Raw genomic sequence first — 12,966 nt, 5'->3', positions numbered from 1 at the left:
AACAGTTTCATAACCCGTTGCAATATTTTATAGTTCAGGAGGAAGATCAGGACATTCATCCTGACAATGTTACGATGCAATCATCAGCAACCATGCTTTATTTATTTATACCACAGAGATTTTATTCCATGCAAAAATAAATATGACACAGTTATATTACGTAAAAAGGTGCCAGTGTCAAACACAAACCGGGCCAACTAGCTCTTCACTGGTCACATTTTTGCAAATTATTGGTTTATTTTTAACACCAGGCAACGTGTGTTTAGGACAGCTGTTTTCTCCGAAGTGAGGAAAAGAAGCGCTTTGTTTGCCAACAAATACTACATTAGGTACACTTGCAAAATCGAACGACAACCAGATGTAGCATTGACAAACATCAATCAAAATGCTCACTTCAATATTATTTGAGCAATATGTTTAATATTGCGGTGTGCAGTAGTGTAGAACTGCACTATGTCACAATGAGGCAGGATTCCAAGGTTTTGTTATCGATTTGTGCAGGTGTGCCTATTTTAAAAGATAAATGTAAATGTGTTATACTCAAGTAATTCCAATAATAAAAACATGAGAAATGTGAAACTATATACCATGTCTGATAAATGGTGGGAAGAAGCAGATCTAATTACTCTTCACCATGCCTCAGCAATTACTGATAAAGTATTTTGTTCACTTTCAGTAATTAACACGTAATATGTTTTTAATAGTGTAATATTACTATAATAAGATCCCCCTTCACAAGTGTTCTTGTATTTATTCTTTTTTATCCCATTGTATACGCAATTCTTGATCTTTTCAACCATTGTTATTTGTATTAAAATTATTGCTACATTAAAATGACTACTAATAATCATGATAACAAATAAAATGAATATAATTTATACTATAGTTTTTTTCTGTACTCAATGTACTATCCCTCTGCTATACCACATTTTTTGTGTCTGGTTGCTACTCAATATTTTGTATCACTGACATTGTACTACTACTCCTATTAATAATGTGTCAAAATAATACTAATATAGCTATTATAGTTATTATTAATATTCTTATCTTCTTCTTCTTATTATTAACTGTATTCAATATTACTACTAATAATAATAATGATAAAAAATGAAATTAATATAACTTATACTATTGTTTTTTTCTGTACTCAATGTACTATCCCTCCGCTATACCATATTTTTGTGTCTCGTTGCTACTCAATATTTTGTATCACTAACATTGTACTACTACTCCTATTAATAATGTGTCAAAATGATACTAATATAGATATTATAGTTATTATTAATATTATTATCTTTTTCTTATTATTATTTTCATTATTATTATTAACTTTATTCAATATTACTACTACTCCTATTAATGATGTGTCAAAAATAATACTAATATAAGTATTATTGTTATTATTAGTATTATTTACTATTATTATTAATATTTATTTTTGTCACTATTACTACTACTCCTATTAATAATGTGTCAAAAATAATAGTAATATAATAATTATTATTATATGTATTATTCACTATTATTAATATTATTTTTTTTTTCCAGTATTACTACTACTCCTATTAATATTGTGTCAAAATATCAATCGAATGTAAGTGTATGCGCAGCATTATACATAGAAATAATGTAATTTAAATATTCTTTAAAAACATTTTCTAGTAAGCATACAAATACCATCCTTGGACATTTTTTCCTGATACAACAAATGCTTTGGTTTTCTATAGTGGCGCCTCAGATGTACAACATGTTGTGCAATGCATGTAAAAAAAAATATGATAAAAATGAGTCACTGCAATTTGACCCTTAAATTGCACTTGGCATACAAAGTCAAGGTAAAGTACAAGCCTGTGTCGGATGCAACAGAAGTTAGTTAAGAGCATCTTTTGCCGTGTAAAATAAAACAAATGAAATCCCACCTGTCTCCGACCTCGGAGTGTTGGAGATGATTGTGTCAGTGTCAGGCATCTCAACAGTTTCCCAGTCAGCAGAGCACAGTGGCGGCTCAATGTCGCGCTTTTATACTTTTTGATAGGCCACAGAGGTGATGTGGGGTCATGAATTGGCCCATCTGATGAGAACGATGTAACCAGAGTCTCGTTTTATGTGGTTTTATTAAAAAGGCCTCATAAATGCTTGGAAGATGGCCTTGTGGGCTCTCGCCAAAACAACCCTGTCCCCACATCCACCCCTGTGTGGCAACACCGACCTTTGAAGGTGGCACCGTGACAACGTGGATGTCAATGAGGACACTTGGAGCCTGATTTACTATCATCCAAATAACACACGCTAAACAGTGTGTATTATGAGTGGGCATGTTGCGTGTGAGCTACTAAAACAGGCCGCCTTATTTAAATGAGGATTTTGAGTGAATGCAGGGTTTTACCACGGAGACGATCATTTTCTGTACATGTGTGTGTGATGTGTTGGACCAGCGGCACACATTTGTAATCTGTAACACCTTTTCTGAAACGCAATCTCGACAAAATAAATATGTGCACACTGACACGTCATTCTGTGCTCGAGGCCGTAGATCGCATCACCAGCGCATTGGGGTGTCTGTGTAATATTGTGATGTTGTTGCGCTATATTATGAACTATACAGGGTGTTATATATATTTTTTTGAAGTATCGCTTTTATTTTGAAGAACCGGATGTCCGGTGCGGGAAGTGTCTTTGCTGTTTTTTCGGCTGTTTACTTCCTTTTGAATGAGAAGGTAATAGTTCTTCACTGCTCCGTGTTTCTTCATATTGTAAATATTCTTCCTAAACGTTTCTAGATACTTTAAAAGTTAACCCAATAAGGTTGTGGGTACAAGTGATGTGTTGTTTTGGGTAATTTTTATGTACAATTTTGTTTATTTAGAAGTAGAGCGTCGACTGTGTGAATTGTTTGGTAGTATTTCCACATGGTATTTACATCACACAGGAGCAGATATCACTCCGCCAGAAAGTTGAGACCTGTGTGTGTGTTTCATGTTTCCAGCACAGGTATGTGGATTTGTGCATTATTATTATTTTGTGATAAAAACGTTTTTGTTAATGTAATTTAATTTATTATTATTTTTATATGAATGAATGTTTGTTACTTCCTCTTCCTTCGGACTTTTGAATGAGAAGGAGCAGATATCACTCCGCCAGAAAGTTGAGACCTGTGTGTGTGTTTCATGTTTCCAACACAGGTGGTCAATAAATACTGAACCGACGACATGGTGAAGTGTCTTTTATTTTAAAAAACTACACAACGCAGAATAAGACTCACTACATCTGGAATGACTCAAACGCAAGAAAATGCACAATGAAAGATGTCTTTTCTTGTAGGAGATACAGTGTTTCCCATAAACTGCCAAAATACCTGTGGCGGTGGGGGCGTGGCTATGGGTGTGGTCACCATAACATCATCGAGTAATTTGCATAATTTACTACAATGATATGATTTTCTCTAAAAAGGCTAAAAAAATGTATACTTACTAATGAATAATAACAGTTTTGTTTTATACGTCCATCCATCCATCCATTTTACAATATAATTACAACACTTTATGTACATATTTATATACAGATTTGATCAATAAGTTATTCAATGAAATATATTTATTAATTGTGGTTCTTACAAAAAATATATCTTATAAAATATAAAAGCTAAAATGTCTCTTAAAGCTCTGCGCCTTCTACTACAACCATATTATTTACCAGCAACATAAAGTGAAACAGAGGCAGAGGTGTCCTTCCACAGTCAGTAACAAATAAACAGAAAACAGTAGTGGTCAAATACAAATAAGGCAACAAGAGAAGTATCCTACCCTTCTCTTTTGTAAAGTAAATCTGAACAGCCTATATGGGCATCTACATGATTTGCCTGAGAAGCTGGACAGGACAAAAAAAAAAAGATATATTTTTTTTATTTGTGGCGGACGTAATTCTTTCGTGGCGGGCCGCCAAAAATAAATGAATGTGTGGGAAACACTGAGATGGACTATAGTAATTTTTTTACTAAATGAAAAAAAAAAGAACGCCAACAGCCACCAAAATGCATCAGTTGTATTTGTTTTCATCCGCAGCTGTATTATTATAAAAGGAAATTGCTGAAAACACAATATATCTAATATTTCTTATTTCTGACCATCCACTATGTTGGCACACAAATGTCTGTCTGTCCATCGTCCCTTTTAGCAGCGCAAGCACTGATCCTGCAGACGTGCTCAATAAAACGCAAAATAGTGCTCGAAAAACAAGTGTTGATAAATCATATTGCGTGTGCTAAATAATTATTTTTGCAAATTATCCTCCCGTTATTGTAGGCGTTTTGATGATCAGCATAAAATTTGCAAATTAATGAAGAATGGATTGCACGCCTTATTATGTTCACATTACAGACACAATTCATTTTCTGCAAGTTTAATAGATCAGCTTTGCGTGAGCGATCAGGTTTGCACGTGTTTTAGTACATGCAAAACCTTTAGTAAATCAGGCCCCAACTGTACCATTCATGCTTTTGCTTCTGCTGAATGCTCTCATCCTGCTTAGTAATAGAATCCCACCATTATTTTTGTGTGCCGGTCCAATATTGATATCAGTTATCGGGCCGATATCAGCAAAAAGCAAGTATCAGATGATATCGGCCTGCATCTAAAATCTCTGATTTAAGCTCCGAAACAAGCAGCCCTGCAGCGTGTTTACTTGTGCAAAGCTGGGCAGCCAACGTCTAAAGGTTGGTCTTTTATTGTATTTCAGTCAAGTCATCTACAAAAGGTAAACATGGTAGACTATAGGCTACTAGGAGCGAGCAGCTACACATCAGCTAAGCGCACAATAGCACACATGCATACATAATAAGTGTCCACGATTGAACAATATTGCAAACACGACATGTGTCAACATAAACAAGTATCTAATAATCATAGTCGCATATTACTTACACATACAAAATCTCCAAGGCTGAAGCATACGCAAAATTATCCAGTAACAAACGTGTCCGCATCATTCAACTTACTGCGTCATTTGCTTAATTTAATGAATTATCATGACCATTAGGTGTCCTGGTAAAACAAATTACCACTCCACTTCAAATGCATAAATCTGTCATAGGGTTAGAGTTTTCCATATCTACTTTTGTTCTACATGTAATGAAGCCTTTTCCTAATGATCCACAGTACAAAATGATAAAAGTATGTCCTATAAATCGTGCTGATATTGTATCAGATTACCATCTGTATCGACCAATACTCAAGGCACCAATATCAGATCGGAATTGAAAAAGTTGTATCAGGACATTCCTAAATAATTGATGTCAGAGCAGCAATGCTATCGGTTTTAAAGTTGTGCTTAAAGAAAACTGCACCGTAGTTATGTTTTTAATTGAACTTTTACTGATTGTTTATGGTATCATGTTACGTTATGGCAATAACACTATTGTTTGAAAAAAAAAAAATCATATTTGAACCCGATAGCCATATTTTATATGAAAAAAAGAAAATGGTTTTTGTTTTATTTGACCTTATACTCATTTTTCAGCTAGTTGGAATTAAAAAAACATGTTTTTGTCACTTATGTTATATCTTTAATTGAGCTTTTATTAATTATGTAGGTATCATTCCATAATGTTTGAGCAATAGCCCTATTGTTTTTTTTGTTGTTTTTTTTTAAGACGGGGGGCGGAAGAATATTGTTTTGTGTTAGAGCAGCAATGCTAAAAAAAAAAGAATACTGAGACAAAAAAAGAGTATGTTTCTGCTTCTCTTTGTGTCGTATCAATAACCCTAAAGATTTTTAACTACATCCATCCCAAAATCCCTGAGGTAGCTAAAAAAAAAACAAGGAGAGAAAACAAAAGAATGTTACATTTCATGTACATTTGTTACCCTTTTTTTGTAGCTATTATTCTTTGATGCCTTTTGGTTTTTACAATAATACCTGCAATCAAAAATAAAGGCTATTGATTTTTATATGATTTAAAGGTCAAATAATTTTTCACAGAACTTTTGGGGATCCTGTGACTGTTTTATGTTACTGCAATCGCCCCATTGATTTTAAAACAATGCCTCATCCAAAATGTTTGCTATGTCGATGCTCAAAAAATTGCATTTGCACATTTGTCGTCACTGTCACAAATTGTTTTCTCACATCCTCTCCCAGGTTTGGCCTATTTTAGCGCAATCATTGATTTGAAGAGTGGCACACATGTAGTAAAAATGAAAAGTGCTTAAACCAGCACTTATTATTTGGTACTTCGGTCATAAATCCACTGAAGCCACACCTCGGGACAGTTTAATGTTACCGCAATAATCCTATTGATTTTGAAATTATACCTGATTGCTTGAGGTAGCTGGGGTTAAAGTTCAAAATTACACACAGTCGTGCAGCTACTGTAAGAAACCTATTCGTTTTGGGTGAAGAATGGACCGACCCAAAGAACGTATGTGTTTGCAGCCATGTGCAAACATGGTAGCGTACAAATATAAACAACCTAAATACTGAACCCTACAGACAACTCACGTGACGAAGAGACGACCTGACCTACATGGCCGTCATGTCAGGCGTTTAGCATCCCATCGCTTTCATGCTTGCAAAGCTCACGTGCGAGAGGTTTTAAACGCTTCTCTATGGGTGGTGTAGAGCAGTGGCCCCCAACCACCAGGACCGATTGGTACCGGGCCGCACAAGAAATTAAAAAATAAAAATTATTTATTTATTTAACATAAAAAACACAATATATACATTATATATCAATATAGATCAATACAGTATGCAGGGATACAGTCCGTATGCACACATGATTGTATTTCTTTATGAAAAAAAACCCCACTGGTGTACGTAGGGCTGGGACGCGCCGACAGTCAAGGCTGTCATGTCCCACTGAGGCTGACCCACTGTGGGACATGAGGCCAGAGTGCTAAACATTACGTACAGCACAGCGACATGCAGAGAACGGGCGGGGGAATGTTTGGAGTTCTTTCTTCGTATCACAAATCACTTGCACCTTTTGCAACGCTGCTGACAGACGAAGTGATCCTGGATCAAAAACCGTGACCTGCTTTTTGTTTATTTAGGACAGTTAGGGGTACAACCTCGCTGTGTCTTGCCATGTCCTCATATACATTGGATGTTATCAAATAGGTCAAATTGTCATAAACATTTTTTTGTATTGGATAAATATTTTTTACATTAGCGCGTAGCATCTCTGAAGCTACACTGCTTGGTGCTATTACTCCCCCTTGTGGCTGTGAGCAGTATTGGACTTGATCTTGGATCTTTGAAGTGACGTCATTGTGACATTTTTGTTTTGTATTTTTCGTTGTGATCTAATTTTAAAAAAATATTACGGAGCATCCCATCAAAAGTGGCACGTTTTAACATTTTTGTTTGGACTTTATTTATTTTTATTTTTATTTTTTTAGGCTGGGGGAGAAGTTGTGACACACAAACAAACACTTGGCTGTCCAAGTACAACCATACTGACCAACAGTAGAATACAGTATCAATCAATCAATCAATGTTTATTTATATAGCCCTAAATCACAAGTGTCTCAAAGGGCTGTACAAGCCACAACGACATCCTCGGTACAGAGCCCACATACGGGCAAGGAAAAACTCACCCCAGTGGGACGTCGGTGAATGACTATGAGAAACCTTGGAGAGGACCGCATATGTGGGTAACCCCCCCCCCCTCTAGGGGAGACCGAAAGCAACTGATGTCGAGTGGGTCTGACATAACATTGTGAAAGTCCAGTCCACAGTGGATCCAACACATCAGCGGGAGTCCAGTCCACAGCGGGGCCAACAGGAAACCATCCCGAGCGGAGACGGGTCAGCAGCGCAGAGATGTCCCCAACCGATGCACAGGCTAGTGGTCCACCCGGGGTCCCGGCTCTGGACAGCCAGCACTTCATCCATGGCCACCGGACCTATGCGACTCCCCCTCGCAAGGGACAGGGGAGAAGAGGAGAGAAGAAAAGAAACGGCAGATCAACTGGTCTAAAAAAGGGGGGGTCTATTTAAAGGCTAGATTATACAAATGAGTTTTAAGATGGGACTTAAATGCTTCTACTGAGGTAGCATCTCTAACTGTTACCGGGAGGGCATTCCAGAGTACTGGAGCCCGAATAGAAAATGCTCTATAGCCCGCAGACTTTTTTTTGGCTCTGGGAATCACTAATAAGCCGGAGTTCTTTGAACGCAGATTTCTTGTCGGGACATATGGTACAATACAATCGGCGAGATAGGCTGGAGCTAAACCGTGTAATATTTTATACGTAAGTAGTAAAACCTTAAAGTCGCATCTTAAGTGCACAGGAAGCCAGTGCAAGTGAGCCAGTATAGGCGTAATATGATCAAACTTTCTTGTTTTTGTCAAAAGCCTTGCAGCCGCATTTTGTACCAACTGTAATCTTTTAATGCTAGACATAGGGAGGCCCGAAAATAATACGTTACAGTAATCGAGACGAGACGTAACGAACGCATGAATAATGATCTCAGCGTCGCTAGTGGACAAGATGGAACGAATTTTAGCGATATTACGGAGATGAAAGAAGGCCGTTTTAGTAACACTCTTAATGTGTGACTCAAACGAGAGAGTTGGGTCGAAGATAATACCCAGATTCTTTACCGAGTCTCCTTGTTTAATTGTTTGGTTGTCAAATGTTAAGGTGGTATTATTAAATAGATGTTGGTGTCTAGCAGGACCGATAATCAGCATTTCCGTTTTCTTAGCGTTGAGTTGCAAAAAGTTAGCGGACATCCATTGTTTAATTTCATTAAGACACGCCTCCAGCTGACTACAGTCCGGCGTGTTGGTCAGCTTTAGGGGCATGTAGAGTTGAGTGTCATCAGCATAACAGTGAAAGCTAACACCGTACTTGCGTATGATGTCACCCAGCGGCAGCATGTAAATACTAAAGAGTGCAGGGCCAAGAACCGAACCCTGGGGAACTCCGCACGTTACCTTGACATAGTCCGAGGTCACATTGTTATGGGAGACGCACTGCATCCTGTCAGTAAGATAAGAGTTAAACCAAGACAAGGCTAAGTCTGACATACCAATACGTGTTTTGATACGCTCTAATAAAATATTATGATCGACGGTATCGAAAGCGGCGCTAAGATCAAGAAGCAGCAACATAGATGACGCATCAGAATCCATCGTTAGCAATAGATCATTAGTCATTTTTGCGAGGGCTGTCTCCGTAGAGTGATTTGCCCTGAAACCGGATTGAAAAGGTTCACAGAGATTGTTAGTCACTAAGTGTTCATTTAGCTGCTGTGCAACAGTTTTTTCGAGAATTTTGGAAATAAACGGAAGGTGGGAGACCGGTCGGTAGTTTACCATGAGGTCAGGATCGAGGTTAGGTCTTTTGAGCAGAGGATGAATAACCGCTTTTTTGAATGCTAGGGGAACAGTGCCGGAGGAAAGTGATAAGTTTATAATATTTAACACTGATGGACCTAATAATACAAACAGTTCCTTGATAAGTTTCCCAGGAAGTGGGTCAAGTAAACATGTTGTTTGTTTTATCCCACTTACACGCTGTAATAATTCCTCTAATGTTATTTCATCAAAAATAGAGAGACTATTTTGGAGGGCAGTGTCCGTCGTATATACAGTCGTATTTGTGTTAATAGAACCCAGTTGTAGCTGGGATGCGTTGTCTTTAATCTCCTTTCTAATGAGTTCAATTTTCTTATTAAAGAAATTCATAAAATCATCTGCCGAGTGGGTGGAGCTACTGGGAGGAGTCCCTTGTTGGGTTAGCGATGCTACTGTACTAAACAGAAATTTAGGATCGTTTTTGTTGAGGCGGATGAGATTTGAGTAGTATTTAGCTTTAGCTAAGGTAAGCATGCGTTTATAAGTTATTAAACTATCACTCCATGCTTGATGGAAAACCTCAAGTTTAGTCGCGCGCCATTTGCGTTCCAGTTTTCTACATGATAATTTATGAGCTCTAATTTCTTCTGTAAACCATGGGGTGCGCCTTTTAGGGGCCCTTTTTTGCTTTAGCGGTGCTATACTATCAATAATTTCGCGCAAGGCATCGTCAAAGTTGTTAGTGAGTTTATCAATAGAGCCGACATAATTTGGGAATGGTGCTATTACCGAAGGCAGTAGGTCAGCAAGAGTCATCGTTGTGGCAGCATTAATGTTGCGGCCGCTATAGCAGTTATTATTATTATTAGCTTGTTGACAAAGAGTCAAAACTTCAAATTTTATAAGGTAATGATCGGACATTACTTTAGTATATGGAAGTATCATAACTTTGGAGGTGGTGACACCCCTGACAAGCACTAGATCTATTGTATTACCGTTGCGATGCGTGGGTTCATGTATTATTTGTGTAAGACCACAGCTATCAATTATGGTTTGGAGCGCCACGCACTGAGGGTCCGATGGGGTATTCATATGGATATTAAAGTCCCCCATTATGATTATATTGTCGGCGTGCGTCACTAGATCAGCAACGAACTCTGAGAATTCACTGATAAAGTCCGAATAGGGCCCAGGGGGGCGGTAGATAACAGCCAGGTCGAGAGGTAGCAGTGTGACGGACCTCATAGTAAGCACCTCAAACGATTTATATTTATTATTTAGGTTAGGGGTAAGGTTGAAATTTTCATTGTATATTAGTGCGACACCCCCTCCCCTTTTAAGAGGGCGGGCAACATGCGCATTCGTATAGTTAGGAGGAGATGCCTCATTGAGCGCAAAAAATTCGTCCGGTTTGAGCCAGGTTTCGCTAAGACCAATGACGTTAAGATTGTTGTCTCTAATGACCTCATTAACCAATAACGCCTTGGGAGACAATGATCTTATGTTTAAAAAGCCCATATTATAGGTATTGGGCTGGTTTGAAGAGTTTTTGTTAAGATTATCCGTAGTGGCAATATTAACAATGTTGCGTTTATTATGCGTAGTGCACTTTAAATAGTTTCGACCATATCTAGGAATTGATATGACGGGAATTTTCCGATTGTTTGCTTGGTGCTGCAATAGACTGGACATATCATAATTTGCCACCTCAGTAGAATGCATGTCCACCTCTGACACAGACACAACAGAAAAAACATTATGTGAATTGTGTATTATTCTAAGAGAATTGCTATGCGTACATGGATTATCCAGCCTGGCGCTGGCTAGTTCTAGCTTAACTGACTCCTCACCCGGACTAACAGACATTGTAATTGCCTGTGACCGGGCTTGCTCTAGTGTAGTCAGTCAAGTGAGACTTAAATAGTAGTCTATGTTTCTAGACAGGATGATGGCGCCTTCCTGGTTAGGGTGAAGGCCGTCTCTCATCAGCAAGCCTGGTTTGCCCCAGAAAGAGGGCCAGTTATCAATAAACGTTAGTCCCTGCGTCCTACAGTAGCTAGCCAACCACTTGTTAAGCGAGACTAATCTGCTATATCTCTCATCATTGCCTCTCGCAGGCAGGGGGCCAGAGACAATTACTCGATGCCTGGACATCTTTCTGGCGAGATCACAAGTCCTGGCTATGTTTCTCTTTGTAATCTCTGACTGTCTCATTCTAGTGTCATTGGAGCCAACGTGTACAACTATATTCGCATAATTAGTGTAGTAGCGTAGTCGGCCTAAATATTCATTACAAACAAAGCAGAGGTTTTATTTAACAAGTATATTTAATCATTGTGGCCACTGTGACATTACACACAGTTTGAACAGTAACATCGTGTTTGAGTATTTGATTAAGTGATTCTTTGGCGTACCACTAGATGGAGCCCAAATTAAGTTAAGTTAAAGTTAAAGTACCAATGATTGTCACACACACACTAAGTGTGGTGAAATTTGTCCTCTGCATTTGACCCATCCCCTTGTTCACCCCCTGGGAGGTGAGGGGAGCACTGAGCAGCAGCGGTGGCCGCGCCCTGGAAGCATTTTTGGTGATTTAACCCCCAATTCCAACCCTTGATGCTGAGTGCCAAGCAGGGAGGTATTGGGTCCCATTTTTATAGTCTTTGGTATGACTCGGCCGGTGTTTGAACTCACAACCTACCGATCTCAGGGCGGACACTCCAACCACTAGGCCACTTACTTTTTCCATTAAAAAGTAACAGCATGCAACAGCCATTTTTATATATTTTTTATTTTGTAAAAGTTAAAAACAGACTTTATGCCAACTTTGTGTATGTGACAAATAGTGTTATTATTAATTATAAGTACTAAAAGTTAAGCTTTATCATTTTTCTTACATGTTTACTTTTTGTTTGACTTTATTTCAACAATAAAACCTGAGCTATGGGCTACAAATGGCCCCCGGACCACATTTGGGACACCCCTGGCTTAGTGTAAAGGTGTGATGATAACCATAGAACAATAAAAATGCTCTTACTTACATAAGAAAGATGCTAATACATTAGTTATAATAATTTTACACGTGCAATAAAACATTTAACAATGCCTATTGGATGCCACATATTCCCATTCCCTCGCCATAATGTCTCTCTCTATAAGGCACCTTCAAATGCAGTGTCTAGTCGCGGGGGGGTGTGGCCTAAACAAAGCAAATAAACCACAAGAGCAGGGGTGTCCAAACTATGGCCTAGTGCGGTCCGCCGGCATCTTTAATTTTGCCTGGGAGACGGCGTGAGCTCAGTAAGTAATATGGCCAGGATAGAAAACATTCTGATAGCTGCCATTTTGTCGCCATCTGGTCGTTAATGAAAGTAACTCAACCATTAACTAAACTTTTTAGGAAGCACAACACACCATTTACTTTAATGATCAAATCCGAACAACCTTCCCTAGTCATGGTGCAGAAAAACACCCAACAACAATTCAACAAACATAGCTTTATGTACCTATATATACACACACCTATATATACACACACACACACACACACATATATATATATATACATATATATATATATATATATATATATATATATATATATATATATATATATATATATATATATATATATATATATATATATATATATATATATATAT

The sequence above is a fragment of the Entelurus aequoreus genome, linkage group LG08 (assembly GCF_033978785.1).
Source record: "Entelurus aequoreus isolate RoL-2023_Sb linkage group LG08, RoL_Eaeq_v1.1, whole genome shotgun sequence".
In the NCBI taxonomy this organism is placed as follows: Eukaryota; Metazoa; Chordata; class Actinopteri; order Syngnathiformes; family Syngnathidae; genus Entelurus; species Entelurus aequoreus.
The sequence above is the reverse complement of the archived record's forward strand: the minus strand, read 5'-3'. Positions refer to the sequence as shown.